Source organism: Desmodus rotundus, chromosome 3 (genome assembly GCF_022682495.2).
Source record: "Desmodus rotundus isolate HL8 chromosome 3, HLdesRot8A.1, whole genome shotgun sequence".
NCBI lineage: Eukaryota > Metazoa > Chordata > Mammalia > Chiroptera > Phyllostomidae > Desmodus > Desmodus rotundus.
This window is the reverse complement of record NC_071389.1, coordinates 169022446-169039770: the sequence shown is the minus strand read 5'-3', so window position 1 is coordinate 169039770 and position 17325 is coordinate 169022446. Positions and strand designations below refer to the sequence as shown.

Here is a 17325-nt window from a genome sequence, read left to right as displayed (position 1 = left end):
CACGTGCGTTGCACCTGTACTATCTAGCATCTGCGTGATTACTGATCTTTGCATGCACATCTGTTGAACTCTGCTTGCTCTGTCTTCTCTCTCTTGAAATATTTTCATAACCTGGAGTTTCACACCTACCAAAATATAGTTGCTCCTCCATTGGCATTATATCTTAATCTTCACGTGAGTGCTTCTTAAAGTTATTGTTGCTGGGCTCCATACTCGACATCTCTGCTCTCCTCCATTGGTGTGAATAATTAGAAACCATATTGCTAAGGCCATTATCCCTATTCTATTGGCAAATAGACTAGAAAATGCAGAGCCTTGAGTACCCTCAAGGCTTACACAGTGTGTGACAGAGCCAGTTACAAGAATCAAGCCCAATTCACAATGCTACACACTTATCACTCTGTTACAGCTTTCCCTTTCTTCCTAGTGATTTTAGCCTCTTATATAGCAAACTCTTTTCTTTATAATAAGAAAGGATAGATAATACATACATACATTTGATTTGAAGCATGCATTTTAACTCTGTATTTTTCCATTTAACCTTTCGTTTTGAAATAATTTCAAACCTACAAAAATTACAAAAATAGTACAGAGTTCCTAGTTTCCTTGCATATTAACATCTGACAAAACCACAGTATCATGACCAAAACCCAGAAATTAACATTGACAACATTCACACAGCTGGAGGAACAACAGAGCTTATTCAAATTTCAACAACTGCCCCACTAAGTCCTTTTCTGGGACCAGGAGCCAATATTTAGTAGTATTGTTCTCTTAATCCTTTTCCATTTGAGACAAGTCATCAATCTCTTTTGGTTTTTCATGACGTTGATACGTTTTAAGAGCACTGCCCAGTCATTTTGGTAGTATGTTCCTCAATTTGAGTTGTCTGGTATTTCCTCATGATAAAAGTCATATTGTGCATTTTGGCAAGAACATGAAAGAAACGATTTGGGGGGCCTTTCTCAGTGAATTGCTGGAGGGGCACACGATGCCGATGTGTCTCATTACTGGTGATGTTGACTTTGATCGCTTGTTTTAGGTGGTGTCTGCCAGGTTTTTCCACTATAAAGTTCCTGCTTTCCCTTTTTGTAATTAATAAACATTTTGAGAGAAGATATTTTGATGCTATGTAAGTACCCTACTTATGATCGTATTTCATCAGTAATTTAACATCCAGAGTTGATTGTTGCCTGAAAAACTTATTACTGTGGTGGTTACTGTGGTGTTTACCAAATGGTGATTTTATACTTTCACCATGACGTCTACATTTATTATTGGTAATCTACTGCTGTAAAACAGCTTACCTCCCCCTTTATTCAATACATTTTATAAAATCATGAACTACATGAGTACAATCTATGACTATCATTATGTTCTTGCTCAAATGTCCCGGATGTGACCATTGGGAGCTACTTCAGGGTGGCCCCATGTGTCCTTTCAACATGTTTTCATCATGTTTTTAGTTCTTCTTTACTTTCTTGCACCTCACAAGATGCTCTGTTATCTCCTTATATACATACTTTTCCTGTTCTAGCCCCAGAATCAATCATTTCTACAAGAATTTTTGTTTTCCCTTATTAAATAATGGTATTCAGAAACTAAGCTCTAGGTACTCGGTGTGCTCATCACTTTTGCAGTATTATTGCTTGTAGGCCCTCCCTGAACTCTTTTTACTTGGCAGTATAGCCTGGAAATCACTCTATAGCCATTCATTACTTTATAGTTGAATGGTACCCTGCTGTGTAGTGTTGCCTCTGTAAATTCAACTACTCTCCTATGCATGATCATTTAGGTACTTTTTAATATTTTACAATTATAAACAATGCCACAATGAATAATCTCATGCATGTGATTTTCATATTGTTGAAGGTATGTCTTCAGGATAAATTCCTAGAAATGAGAGCTCAGGGTCAAATGGCATACAGATAGATAGATAGATAGATAGATAGATAGATAGAGAAATAGATTAGATATTGTTAGATATTGAAATAGAAATAGTTAGATATTGCCTAATTCTTATGTAGAAGGCTGGTACTAATTTCCCTTACCATCAGTAACCTATGAGAATAAAGCCCGTGTTCCCCCAAATCATTGTATCAGAGATGCTGAGCAGTGCTTGAGTGGTTGATTTCTACTTACCTCTTCTCTCTGACTACAATGTCATCTAACCATAGTGCTAACAATGAAAACAAAGGTTTCCATAATGGTAGAGGAAGAGGAACAGAAAGAACAAGAGCTGGGAAATATCGCTCTTTGGAAAAAAATAGTTGGCTTTGATCACAACAGCTGAGGATAGAGCTTAGAGCCTTCCCTTTGAAAGCTTAAAAACCAACAAGACTTTACAGTAACTCTTCCCATGGTCAAGATGAAGCCCTGTCTCCTTTATGTCCCCAAGACCCATACCAATATTAGAGCAAGTTGCACACAGTACTCAAGTTATCTACTTAAATGCCTGTCTAGCATCAGACTTTTAGTTTTAAAGTCGAGGCCTTGCATTGATCAACATATGGATCTCAACTCCTCACACAACGCTCGACATACAAACTTCTGCATTAAATTTTTAATGATAGTATTTTCCTGATAAAAATTTTAAAAGCTAATCAAAATCAAAACAAACATTTCCTGGGTGCTTGCTCTGCTCCACATACCATTCTAAATGCTTTACATGTATTGCCCCATTTCATTCCCATAACAATCATACAAAGGTTGGTTTTATTATTACCCCCATCTTATAGATGAGAAAACAAAGACTTGGGGAAGACAAATAACTCTCCTAAAGTGATATATTGTGGGAAAAAAAGAGTTGGGATTTGAGAGGAATTTGCATTGAGGTCTGTCTCCTTCCAAAGCTCTTGCAGCTTCGCTTCTTGATTCCTGACACCACTGACATCATAATTGTGTAGGCAGGTTCCTTCTCTTCCTACTGTAATGCCAGAGCTAATTCTAGGTAAGGGACATCAGGCCATTGTGTCACTCTTAAGGATAAAAGGAAAGGTGGTGGTTTTAATGGTTTCCAAATAGACTCAAAAAGCTGTCAGAGCTTTTTACCTTTTGGCAAACAAAGCACTGGCTCCTCTGATACATGCGCACATTTATCACCCCCTGTGACTTGGTTTGCGTACAAGCATCCTATTAAAGAGTTTTTAAAAGGCTGAAATGTGATTTCCTTTCTGACAGCAAAGGAAAATAAAAAGGTGTTCTTTGCCCTCCTGTTCTAATCCGCCTTTGGAAGTCAAGTCAGCAATTCCCAGAACTCTATCACCAGCTTGTTACATTTTCATAAATCTGTCCAAAAATACAACACTGTTCACCCCCCCAAAAAATCTAATATAAACTGTAAAACACATGCACATGATACCTGGATCCAATTCCCCCTCATTTTGTATATAAGTGAAAATAAAGCGATACTTTAACTCTCACAAATGACAATATCGCATTACTTAGACAAGTGCCCCCAAATCATGATTGAAATTCTGATAGCATTTGCCTTACTGGTAAAAGAAAATTACCTGTAATGCATAGTTTAAATAATTACTTTTAAACAAAAGCTTCTTTTCTGCATTGCTTATTTATCTTCTGAGACCAACTCAGCAGGGCTATGTACTTTATTAAAATTGCCTTCAGACTGCTAATGGCAGGGCGTCTGTTAGCACAGGAAAGTGATGGCAGTTTGACTCCTATTCCTAATATTGGGAGTTAGTCCAGACACTTAAGAGCCAGAACTCTGCTGTGCATTTGACTATGTTATCAACACTTTGCTTGCTAATGATACTAGTGACAGCATTTCAGTATGATGGGTCAGACTTAAATAGGAAAGCTTATAAATGTGCATACAAAACCAAACAAACTCTTTCCTCTCCCTCCCCCCCAAAAAAATCCCTTTATCAGAAGATCAGCTGGTAGTAAGCTTCCTGACTGGGAGTTATCTAGTAAGATTTTGTTCAATACATTTTTTTTCCTTCTTCTTTTCCCACCTTGAATGGGGAGCCTCCATCAACACCTGATATCTTACCCGCTCAGAAAATGACAACTGAAAGCCTTCCTGTGGAGCAACCGTGTGCCAACTACCCAGCAGAAGGTCACACTGATGACTTCCCTGTGGCTTTTATTTTCCCCAGGGAAATCCACAGCCAGGGCTGACTGCCTGCCAAATATGCTGAGTGCCATGAACCAGCAGTGCTGAGAACCCCTATCCTTCTTGATGGGAAACAGTAAGCAACTGTGCTGAACACCTGTGTCAGCTCCTGTTCCTGGGGACACCCCAGGCAAGTGCTCATTCGGCATTCAGAGATGGGGCTCCCTTCTTTTATCTGGCATTTCTGCCCCAAAACTTTTCACTAGTCATATGATAGTAGTTTTGTTTGTTAGATCTCTATAACGTCAGCACGTCTAACTACTGTTAAAGAGGATGACTCAAATAATCCATGAGTTAAAAATTTTCCTATAAGTGTCTAAAGGCAATCAGCAAAATGAATGTATTTCCTGCTATTATAAAAGTAAAAACAACATTCTCTATCACTTCCTTTTTTAAAGATTCTCTCATAACTGGGGGCTTAACCCACAACCTGGTCCGGGCATGTGCCCTGACCAGGTATCAAACCAGCAACCTTGTACTCTGCAATTCCCAGAACTGCAGGATGATGCCCAACCACCTGAGCCATGCTGGTCAGGGTTCCATCACTTCCTTTTACAGCTGCCCCAACCAACTTGTGGATCAGGAAACTTAGTGTGAGATGTGGAAGACAGGATTCCATAGATGAAAAAGATGAACAAATTGCATAGATAAAAAAGGCAAGAAAGAAAATGAAGACAGTGAATTAAAACTTTAAAGAAATATATATAAAAGGAGAGGTAGCTGGAGGAAGAAGAAGGATCAAGAGGAAGTTTTTGTTTGTTTACTTATGTTAATATGAGGAACCCGAGCATGTTTAAATATTAAAGGTTTCAGTAAAGAAGCTCAAGATACTAGAGTGAAAAATCAACATTTCTGAAACTGCCCAAGGAGATGGGGTGTCAGTACAGATGAAGACCCTGGACCCTCGGTGAGAAAGAGAACCTTCTTTACCCACAAAGAGATGTGAGTCAGCCCAGACTCAACAACAATTTTAGGTGTATATGTGAAGGTGATGTAGGCATGCATTCTCCTTAAAAAAATAACATGAAAGAATAGTTTCCTTATTTCTCTGTTTAATCATAAAACTGATACTCTTCTTATAATTTAAAAAACTTTAGAATAAACAAGAATTTTCAAGAAAATTATATTAAATACCCATAAACAAATAGGTTTTATATATTTGTTGCATGAATATTCTGGTAGCCAAATCATGGGAATGTAAGCTTTAGACACCTAATTATTGTTTTAAAATTATTTTTAATGTATTGTTTTAAGTTTGAAATATTTTTAATAAAATAGTTATTTGGACATTGGAAACTGCTGCTAATAACACTACTAGTAGAAGGAACCTCCACCTTTCAAATTTTCATCTTTAATAGTCACTCTATTCTTTGAAATGGTAATAGTAATAACTTTAGAAATAACCCTTCCATCTAAGGATCAGTGATATATCCCTAACCTGATAATTTTTCTAAAACTAAATATGGACATTTATCTCTTCTACTTATATGAAATAATGCCTTATTTTATATGAAATAATGCCTTATTTTTTTCATTTATATAAAAAATGGTCACTTCTAGTAGAGGTGACTCTTAATTTGACGAATTTCTATACACCACCTGTGATGTGCACACGGGCTTCACAAATGTAAAGGGACTGCAGAGATGATAAGAGGGTGCTTTTTTCAGGGAGCAAGGTGCTGGCCATTTGCAGGCAGACACAGGTAGAAGACCCCAAGTCATCAGGCTGGTAAGTTTCAGAGCTGGCTCCAAAAGTCATGCCCTCTAGTTCCTGGTTTTTTTAAACACTTCATATTTCTCCTAATAAATATTATTTTTGGTCTTGGGATAAGTATAATAAAACCATAACATAATTTTCAAATATCTTCCTTGGCAAATACAAGATGAAATTCATGACTTATTTGTGTATTTATACAAGGCTATGTAGTTAGTTTGGGTTTAAATTTTAAATGCTAAACAAGTGGGAAATTCAACTATGCAGAGGAACTAATAGAATGCACACTATTTTTAATTATTACATGTCATTGTCATTAATGTCCCTATTAGAAAACAATAAGTTATTATACAAAGTCAAAAAACAGGATTAAATTCAAAGGGATTTTGCAATTTAAGGATACGAAAAAGAAAAATAATAGCTATACTATCTATCGTTAGTTCCTTGAACACAATCATCAGACAATATCTTGATCAGATAAAATAGCCAGGATTATTGTTAATTTAAGCTTATTTTTATTCATAATTTTTATTCTGTGGATAAAGTGTAATTTTTAAAATGCTTTACACAACCTGTAAGTCTGAGTGATGCTTAAAACATGCGAGAGAATAATAGCCCTTCTCTCCCCACTCCCATCTCTCATCTGCTCCTTCCTCTCTTCCTGCCATACTGCCCTTCTTCAAACTTCTTCAACACACCAAGCACACCTCTTCTACCTGTTCTCACCGCTGAATGTTTCTCTCATCACCCACATATCCAAATGGTTCCCACTCACGCCATTCAGGTCTATGCTCCCTTCTCTCCTTATTAGAAAGGCCTTTCTTAGACACACTATCTGATGTGGTCTCCCACTGTTCCGTCCTCCATTTTGTTGTCTTCATAGTACTTATCCCCACAAACATATGTATCAAAATCTTCAATTCACATTTCCCGCCACTAGATTGAATCTCCAGGAGCGTAAAGAACTTCTGTTGTATGAATGAATGAATACATGGATGGATAAGCATCTTTCATTCTATCTAGTGGAAAAGGAAACTTCTCCAGAGAAAGAATAGTAAAACAAACAAGTAAGCGAACAAAAGAACCTTACTTGATTTCTCCAAATACCCAAAGTATCAGTATCAGTTGCATTCTGTATCAAATTATAAATTAGCAAAGATAGCATATGCTGATGGTATTTTCTGGATGTGTGCACACTGTTGTGTGCAGAATTACTTGTATTCCATAAGCTGGAAGGCAGCATAATGCAGCAGGCCTGCATCATGTCAAGAAACACAGACTGAACTCTGTTAGTAATAGTTCATGTGACACTGGGTGGCAACTTAGGTTTGTACAATAGGTGGACTGCACTGAAGTTCTTTCTGACTCTCAAGAGTAGGGATAGCCTAGGTGTTTGTGTCTTCCTTCTTGATTTTGCTGCCAAACATACAAACCCCAAACAAGTTCTAGATTCGACTTAATGTCAATATTTACATGAATAGTTGGATGCCAAGAAAAACCACCACTTTGGGCTTCAAATTATTTCTTTTTAATGTTTAGTTCAAGGATATTTGTAAACTGAAAATTTGGGGATATTGACTAGCAGAAAGCTCTTAAGAAAAGTATCACTTTAATGTGGTTCTCAAGTCTGCCAGAATCCATAGACATACTTCCAACCCAAGTAGTTAGGCATATCATTCTAAATACATCTTTTTTTCAAGACTCTCCATATTTAGCTAAAAGCAGAGACATCAGCATTTGCACTACAATAAGATCTACTTGAAATTATTTTCCTTTAAGATGGAGGGTAGCGTTCTCTCAAGATATTTAACAACAGTAATCTGTATAGTCCCCTAATACTAATGCTAGGATATCACTAAATCCCTGAAACATTCAGGGAGAATGTTAAGCTTAGCTCCTTTCTGAATAAGACATTTTTACTTAAAGAGATGTGATCAGACTGAAGGACCAAGGCATTTGCCTCTCTGTGTGAAGAAAACTAAAAACCCACTGGCAGGTGTTCAACAGGAGACCTGGATGTGGAAGAGCTAAGTCAAACTCCAGAAGAGCTGTGGAAACAGTAACACCGGAGGGGTAACAGAGAGGGAAAGGATCCCTGAGTTCTATCAATAACTAAGCAATAGTAGTGAGAGTTGTAATCACTGTTTAAAGCAAGTGGGAGGCTTCTCTGAAGCTGGTGAACACAAAGCCATCAGTCACTCACGGTGACACCCAGGGCAATGGGGCTGCAAGTGTCAGCATGGTTCCAGCTTACTGAGGAGTGTGACACCAAACCTTTCACAATGGCTGACAAATGCTCATAGTAGACCCTCTGACTGTCGTGACCTTCCTATTTACATAGAAATTGCCTGTTCTAATTAACTCATGTTTTACGCATGGTAGTCAACATGCAGTACTTAAAATTAATGCCAGCAAACGGATTGATTCTGCAGAGTGTCAAGAGCTTGTAGAGGGAAGCCCAAGCCCAAGAATAGAGCAGAGAAGAAAGGAAACTTGGTTTTCGAGCCAAGTGCTCTCCTACTACAATTACATAACTAATCACATTTTATATGTTCTAAGGTTTTGAATCTGGAAAAGTTATCGAGAAACCTTCACTTCAGTAGAATTTATATACCATAAATAATAATAGAAATTAGGATACCTATCTATATATCTTATTAGCTCAGGTATGTACTTCTAGTCTTGAAAATTTCTTTAAATTATTTTTTTTCATCTTTAAATCCTAAAAAGAGGATACCCAAATGCTGGACATTTTTTATATAAAGGTGCTAGTCATGATTTTCTAAACTAAGAACATACCAAATATATACAAGAACAAGTGGCAAGAGGCATGAAGACTCCAGAACTGATGGCAAAAGAACGATCAGCAAATGATAATGCAAATGTCCTGACCTGTTCAGTCTCCCAGTCCAATCTCTCCTACTCCCGAAGTCCTTGATATTATCTATAGCTTGCAATGCTAAAAAAATATAAAAAAGAAAAGTATTTAGCAGGAAGTCAAAGTAATTCCAAAATACTCAGGTGAAAAAAAAATAAACATCATAGAGTTAAACAAGATTCCTACAACTAAACTGTGTAAGAAGTACTATGTAATTTCCATTGTAACACTTCTAAAAGACCAGTTTCATAGTCACACAATAATGCCAGACTCGTTGGACTGTGCCAGTTAATGGTTGATGAATGAATAATGAACAGTTGAAAAACAAATTTTTATAAATGACAGTCAAGATAAAATGACAGTTTAAATATAAAAATATGAGCAAGCTATACACACACACACACATTTATACACACACGTACACACACCAGTTATTTTGGAGCTGTACCAATTAAATCACTTCTTATAAATCTCTATATTATTTGTTCAGTCATGTAAGTACATATGTGTGTGTGTAGCTCTGGGCCTAGTTTTATTGAGAGAAACAATTGTAACCATCTTTATAGTCCAAGATGGTTAACCTGCAGTATATCTATGATACAACACCACTTGCAGCTACAGTACTTTATGGAAAACATGCCAATAGGCACTAAAAGTTATTACATACAGACTAGCACTTATCAAAACACAGTGCTACATTATACTAGGATACTAAGTTGTACAAAAATATAAGGTTTACAAACTCACTGGATAATTTCTAGGTTAAAACAACAACAAAAACAGTAGAATAAAAACAGAAGCCCCCTTTTTACACTCCAGTCACTTCACCAGAGACAGACTCTGATGTCACTAAGACCAGGATTGACTCATTGGTCCCATGACAGAAGAGCTATAGGTCTTTGGAAATGTAACCTCTTGAAAGCTTATTTTACTGATCTGTAAATGATTTCATAGTCCTGACATGAACTTAAAAATGAAAAAAATATAATACATATAACTACTTTATTCAATATCCTGATTTTATTATTTATGTGTGGCTATAGAATAATTTTTATAAGGGAAAGTTCATTAGTTATTCTCAGCTTTTTAAGTTTGGCTCCCAAAATGATTAAATTCTATGGTTTTAAAATGTTTAAACATTTATTAATGATTTGTGTGGTCTTGTTTACAACAGAATTATTAAAATTGGAACAATATAAATTTTATAAATGTTCTGCCCTGGGATGGTAGAGTTGCCAGTATCACCAACCTGATTGTGCGATCAGTATTTTAAGTAAGACTTCAGAACGACACTTTCCGGCTAATGGAATGCCACTTCCGGGACACTGGTCACTTGTATAGCTTTTGATTATTAGTTTACATAAGATTTTTCACCTTCATTTTTAAAGGCCTCAATAAATTTGGGTGATCTCTGGAGTACCAAAATTCTTTTAAAGTATATAAAATAGTAAAAGGAATCATATACCAAGACCAAGTGGGATTTATCCTTGGAATGCAAAGTTGGTTTAACATCTAAATATCAAATAATGTAACATATCATACTAATAAAATAAAAGCCAAAATCATATACTCATCTCAACAGATGCTGAAAATCACTTGAGAAAAATCCAACACCCTTTCATGACAAAAACACTGACAAACTAGTAACAGATGGGAATTTCCTCACCCTAATAAAAAGCATTTGTAAAAAACACGCACAATTATGACACTGAAGGGTGAAAGACTGAGTGCTTTCCCCCTAAGATCAGGAGCAAGACTAGGATGTCCGCTCGTATCACTTCTATAGGACACTGTACTGGAGGTCACAGCCAGGGTCATTGAGAAAGAAAAGGAAATAAAGCATAGCCAGAGTAGAAGAGAAGAAATAAATAAAACTACCTCTACTTGTATATAACATTATTTTTAAAATACTAAAGAATTCACTAAAAAATATTAAAACTTACAAACAAGTGCAATAGGGTTGCAGAATACTTATCCAACCTACAAAAATCAATGGAATTTCTAGCAGTCAATATTCTGCAAGTAACATTAAAAAGACAATTTAATTTACAACACCATGAAAAAGAATAAAATACTTAAGTTTAAATTCAATAATAGATGCAGAAAACTCCTAGAATATTAAAAACAAAAACAACATAGAAAATTGGCTTCTCCTTCAAAAAAACAGCAAATGGCAGATGATGTAGGTGCTGCAGAGGCCCTGGAGCCCGAGAATGGGAGGCCAGAGCTTCCACAGAGAATTCAGCAGTAGCATTCAGGACCAAGGACACGGCTGGGTCAGGTGGGTGGGAGGCTGTAGTGGTCAAGGAGGCAAGGCCCAGGACAAGGAGTGGACCCCTGTCAGCAAGCTGGGCTGCCTAGTCAAGGACATGAAGATCAGCTCCCTGGAGGAGATCTATCTCTTCTGCCTACACATCAAGGAATCTGAGATCATTGTCTTTCCTGAGGGCATCCATCAAGGATGAGGTTTTGAAGACCATGCAGGTAGAAAAGCAGATCCAGGCTGGCCAGAGGACCTGGTTCAAGGCATTTGTTGCTATTGGGGTAAGTGATACTAATATGGAAATGAACTAGCTAGTCAGGTTACGGTGAGGAAAAATGCAAGAATTGGAAGCTTCCTCCCACCACCTGTCACTGCTCCTTTTTTTCCTATTATTTCATGCATGCTGCTTAAAACTAGTTTGTTTCATGAACTTGCCTATTGTATTCATTGCTTTATCTCTAGCACCTAGAACAGTGCCTGATTTAAGTTGGATTTTAATATACACTTGGTAGGTGAATGAATAAATATATTCATCAGGACATGTGTAAATTCTTCTCTTTACTAGCTATGTGTCCATTGACAAATTGACTAGCTTTCCAGCTTTTATATCCCCATTTCCTTAATGCAATAGTGACTAATGACTTTAACCTAATTTATTCAAATACTATTTATTGAGTACCTACTATATGCCAGATATTGTTCTAAGCAATGTTGTTATAACAGAGAACAAAACATAAATCTTACTAAGTTTGTAATCTGACGAATGAAGAAAGATAAGAATATACTGTGATAATAAGTTAGATGGTGATAACTATTTTGGAGATCAAACAGCTTGCAAATAGAAATCAGAAAGGAGGATCTATAATTTCAAGACAGGTAACTGGGAAAGAAGACATCTGAGAAAGGAGCTGAGGGATGGAGACATGCATATTGGAGCTAAAGAACTTTTCACATGGTGAAAATTGCAAGCTTGCATGACTGTATTTTCAGAGTGGCTGGATGGTGGTGAGTAAATGAGAGAGTAATAGAAACCGAAATCAGGTAAGTGAGGGAGGAGGCAAAGGCAGACTGGGTGAGATACTGGAGGCTCTTCTGTTGTAACTGTTACAGAATATGGCTTTTGTTCACAGAAAAATTAGGAGCCATTGGAAGGGTTTAAGCAGAAGTGGTATACAGTATGACTTTTAGGTTTTTATTTCTCAGCAGGGTTGCTATTGGCATTTTGGGTTGGCAACTCCTCTTTGCCTCCAACATTGAGCACATGGCAGGTCATTCAGCATCTCTAAATTCAGCCCACTGAATAAGAGTAGTAACTCCAGACCTTTAACAACCACAAAGCCACATTTTATTTCCAGATGCGTGTTAAGAATTGACTGAGGTTGGATATAAAGGTAGAGTCTATTTTAATATTCCAGGTTGGAGTTTGTTATCTTTCTTTTAAAAGATCTTATTTATTTATTTTTAGAGAGAGGGGAATGGATGGAGAAAGACAGGAAGAGAAACATCGGTGCGTGGTTGCCTCTCACATGCCCCTTACTTGGGGACTGGGCCCACAACTCAGGCATGTGTCCTGATTGGAAATTGAACTGGAGACCCTTTGGTTCGCAGGCCAATGCTGAATCCACTGAGCCACACCAGCCAGGACAACATAGTTTGTTATCTTGAGCCAGAGTGGCAGCAATGAATTTAGATTTAGATATAGATATAGATATAGATATAGATATAGATATAGATATAGATATAGATATCTCAGATAGGATTTTTCAGTCAATGAGATGTGTATATGGGTGAAAGCTAGAAGCCAAGTGGTGTTTGGAATGAGCAACTAAAAGGATGTTGTTGCTCTTCACTGAAATGGTGAAGACTGAATATGGATGGAGCAGATTTGGTAAAGAAAGCAGGCATTCAGTCAAGACATTGAAAACTACTATGTAGTTTTGCATATGTTATCCAAAAGTAGATATGCATATGTTATCCAAAAATTCTGTAAAACGAGGTAACAGGTACTAGTTCTAAACTGATGAATTTGTTAGAGTGCATTTTATGGAGGGATGGGGTTAACAGCAATAAATATTAGATGAATAAATGAATAAATGATTACTGATAACCAATAGTAACCTACTAGCTATTTTAAGCAATTAGATTATGTCATGAAAAGTTTTTTTTGTTGTTTTGTCTTAAAATAACTGCAAAGGATAAGTATAATAGTGGAATTTCAATCACTAAATGCTGTGTGGGTAGGCAGGCTTTTAAAGCTGTTAAAGTCCCACCAGGTCCACATTGCATGGAACAGACTTCCTACAGCGAGATTAAGCCCAGTCCTGGGAAAACAGTGGGTGCCCCAACTGGCCTGTACCTCATACTGACTAAACACCACCACTTCCAACATCATGGAGTCAATTGGTCAATATACACAACCTTTTCTGCATTCATGATCAATTTAAGGATTGCAGAGAAAGTGCTACTTCCAGACATTACTCAGACACCCTTTATGGACAGTCTTCAGTCACTCTTCCATGGACAAAAGAAATGATCTGAATCAGCACAATGAACTGATCGATACAAACATACAATTTAGAGTTGCTAGGAGGAAGTATCCACTCGCGTCCCTGCTGGAATCTTTTCCCCCAGTGGCAGCGTTCTGCCTGCTCATTAGAGTGGGACAGCAATGCTCTCCAGATAAACATGACATTCCCCAAAATATGTTGAATAACCGTATGAAAATTCTATTTCAATATTTTCTATTTATATTCTCTATGAATGGATACAGGTGAGGTCATTTGCACTTCAAAAGAAGTCCTTGCACACGCATACACTAGAACGCACTTTACTTCCTTTAGATTAGAACATGGCATCAGGTTTCAGACTGACTTGGCCTACTCTTAGACACGTTCTTCCTCTCTATAAAAATTAATGGAAGGCAAATGAATGCCATTCTTTGCTTAAGGTGTACCTTAAATCACCACTTAGTTAAAGAAGTCAGAAGATTCATGCAAAGGTGGTCGCTTGAGCTACAGTAGAAGAAATGTGATCAAGAAGTACCAGGGGCAGACGGATGCCCCATGGTTCCACATTGTTGTCTCACTGGAAGGACATCGTGTGCATAATGAGTTACCATTTGTTGCAGCCAGCAGTACTGTTTGACTGAGCCCAGGAACCAGGATGAAACACAGTGCCTGCACGATCATCTAATGAGGGGACGGGGCTGCTTCAGTAATGCCGCTTCACTCAATTAGTGGACATGGCTTTTAATGCTGCTCTGCACAACTAAAGCGATTTTGATTACTTAGAGCTAAGTCTCCATTTAAAATGCTTCAGAAGCTAAAACAGGGTGTGTTTTTTTCCCCTAATATAATTTATCTTCAGAGTATTTGAATGGTAATAAGCTATTTGAAAGCCAATCACATTATTTCCTATTTCTCCCTAAGTAACATTGAAATATATTTTTTAAAAGTTCAAATGATAGAATATACTGTAGCAAATGAAATGTAAATAAGATAGCAAATGATTAAGGATGTGCCGGGGGGCCCGTGTGTGTGCGCGTGTCTGCAGGCACTGTGTGTGTCTCTCTGTGCCAGAATTACAGTTGGTGAATTTCATGTCATCAGCCAACATTATCAGGAGGGTTGCATATTTATTCTATATATCCACGTTTAAAAAAAAAAAGTCCAGATCTTGCCTTCTTTGGCTGGGAGGACATATACTTCACAGCTTTTGATATGGAAAACTGACGTTTCTACTTCATTAATTTTTTCCTATGTCACTGCATGATGAGAAGCACTGATATGGACAATGATACACTTTTCTTTAAGATTGCGATCGCTGACCCATGTCGTAACGAAAACCTTACCCTAGCAGAGGCGATTGAATTCCCTCTGTTCTCCTTAGAAACATACAGCGTTCTCACCCCATATCTCACACTAGTCATCTTCTTGCCTTCTCTCAACTCAGTGTGTTTAATTCTAAGACTGCCTTGCACTGTGTAAAATTCTATGAAATTTTGCTTATTTAATTAGAAGGTCAATGGGTAAAAGGAATTACTAAAATGTAAGACACACAGGAGGTGCCAATAAATTTGTGTGAAATTGCACACAAACTCTACACTGATAAAGAAGCGGAACTTCATGATTACATCCACCCCCTTCCTTTGCTTCCCTCAGGTGAACGGCAACATCAGGACTAAAAGTGGAGAACGTGAATCTATAGCTATACTTTACCATCACCGAAGTCAGCTTTTCTTTGTAATTTGTTTTAAAAAGTAGGCCCAATACAAATCAACTTTTAAATGATACACATCTTCACAACTTTGTTTCATAAAAGAGCTGTGTGAACGAGGTGAATCAGAGTCATGTACGGCAGAAGCTAGGACAACCTTTACAAGTTTAACACTCCGAGCTACTGGAAACCCATTAGGTGAATAAAATAACAATTATCAGGCCTTTTCTATTTTTTCCAATATAATGTTTCATTTTCTTAAAATAATTTTAATGATTACTTTCTCGCCTCCGAAAGAGTGAACTCCAAAAGCATGTTACACTCTCAGGGAGCTGGTACCTATTAGTAGAAAGTGGTAGGTACATTATTGCCATAGTTTGTGTAGTAAGTAAAAATTAAGTAGAAAAGAAATATGGCTCAGGAAGCAAGCAATGCTTCCTGTAATGTGTTAGGTTTTTCATGATCATAATGACTCTCGGATCTGGCAAAGGATATGCACCGATCCTGTCCCCTGCTCCCTGGAGTACATGATGTGAAATCACATCATTGACTCGAATTATTGCCAACGTAGAGAAAACCACTAGTGGTTTCACCTATCTCTCCTCTTGTTAAAGGGTTCATGAGACAGGGAGAAGGGATTTTTCTTAGTTGTAGGATTTTTTAAAAATTAGAATTTCTGGATTGAGTTTAATGGGAAAGTTCCAGTAACATGAAGTTCAATAGGTATACATCTCTTAAATGCTTCCCCCTCACTTCCTCTTTGTTCTTAGTAAACTATTGGTCAGAAGTACCATCGGCAATGATGACCATTCAGTTTTCTACTAATGGTAGTATGTAACATCACAGATATGTTTCCATCCCAGTTGATTAACTTTAATTTTGAATTTTAATTTTTATGTATATGATATTTGCATGGTTCAAAAGTAAAAAAAAGGTATATAAAGAGGTAACTCTGAAGAGACTTATTTCCATCCATCTCCCTTCTATTCAATCCCATGCGCACATTATATGTGTTATTTTCATTAATTCTGGCTTATCCCTCTTGTATTTCTTTTTGTAAAAATAAGCACACACATATATATATACATATATATTCTTATTTGTTGTTCTATTTTGTGCAAAAGATAGCATACTGTCTATACTCCTTTAAGTCTTTTAAAAATTTCAACTAACAATGTATCCTGAAAATGCCTCCATACTAGTACACAGAGATCCTCCTCATTATGTTTTACAACTCTGAAATAGTTCATTGTATGGGCATACTTCCATTTATTCAACAGCTCTTTTATGGATGGAAGTTTACATTATTTCCAATACTTGAAAACTGCAAAGTCTGTGAAAATTAATAACCTATCATGAATGTTTTTTTAAATCCTTGTAAGAGACACAGAGAAGGAAGTTGCCTTACTCTACTGAGCTGGCATCAGATGCTTCCGCATTTCTCCTGTGAGAGAAGAGTTAAAACTGGTCAGCCTGAATTACCTTTGATGCTTTCAGTAGAGCTCAGTGTTACTCCTACTCCTGAATATAGATCTCTGTGAGTAAAGTAAATACGAAATAGTCTTGGTTGGTATTAAGGGCAAAAAACATATTTTAGAATTTTTCTAACCTTTTCTTCACTTCACAGGACTTTGAGACCCTAAGCAAACCTAAACTCACAAGAAGTCCTAAAAAAACACAAGACAGGAAATATTCTCCTATGTACAAACATCTTCGTAGCAAGGAGCAACCCTTACCTTTCCTTAAGTGGAGAACTCGTGTATTCAGGGCTTGGTAATAGTGATGGATTGAATGAATGGATGGATGGATCTACTGGATCCAATAGAAACCTGACACAAAAGCCTGGGAATAACTTCCAGGAAATGTAAGTCTGAGTTAGAGCTCTGAAAGCAGGAAGATGTGATTAACTTTTTTCCACTCTTCCAAAAACGAGGCAGCCAAACATAATGCCAAGACCATCTCTAGTGCAGTCCCAATGTAATGGATAGACATGGATCTCATTTCATGGCTTAAGGTCACTGTGTGTCCAATAGCACATTCCTTTGTGTAGCCGTAACTGTTATAGGAATGATGAGTAATGGTTTGGGGGGAAAGTAGAGGTCAGACAACAAGCAAAG

At 37.1% G+C, this 17325-nt stretch overlaps 1 protein-coding gene across 10 annotated transcripts in view; it reads right to left on the bottom strand.

Annotated features, from left to right (window-relative positions):
• The window catches only part of SOX5 (SRY-box transcription factor 5), a 908025-nt gene that overhangs the window by 596779 nt on the left and 293921 nt on the right, over positions 1 to 17325 (bottom strand). For 3 of the 10 annotated variants that reach the window (XM_024575374.3, XM_071221063.1, XM_071221065.1), the window contains exon 3: positions 8745 to 8811. The exons of the other annotated variants lie outside the window; for them this stretch is intronic. The gene's annotated coding sequence lies outside the window, so the exon portion shown is untranslated. The remainder of the gene's footprint in view (positions 1 to 8744; positions 8812 to 17325) is intronic. 10 annotated transcript variants of the gene reach the window in all.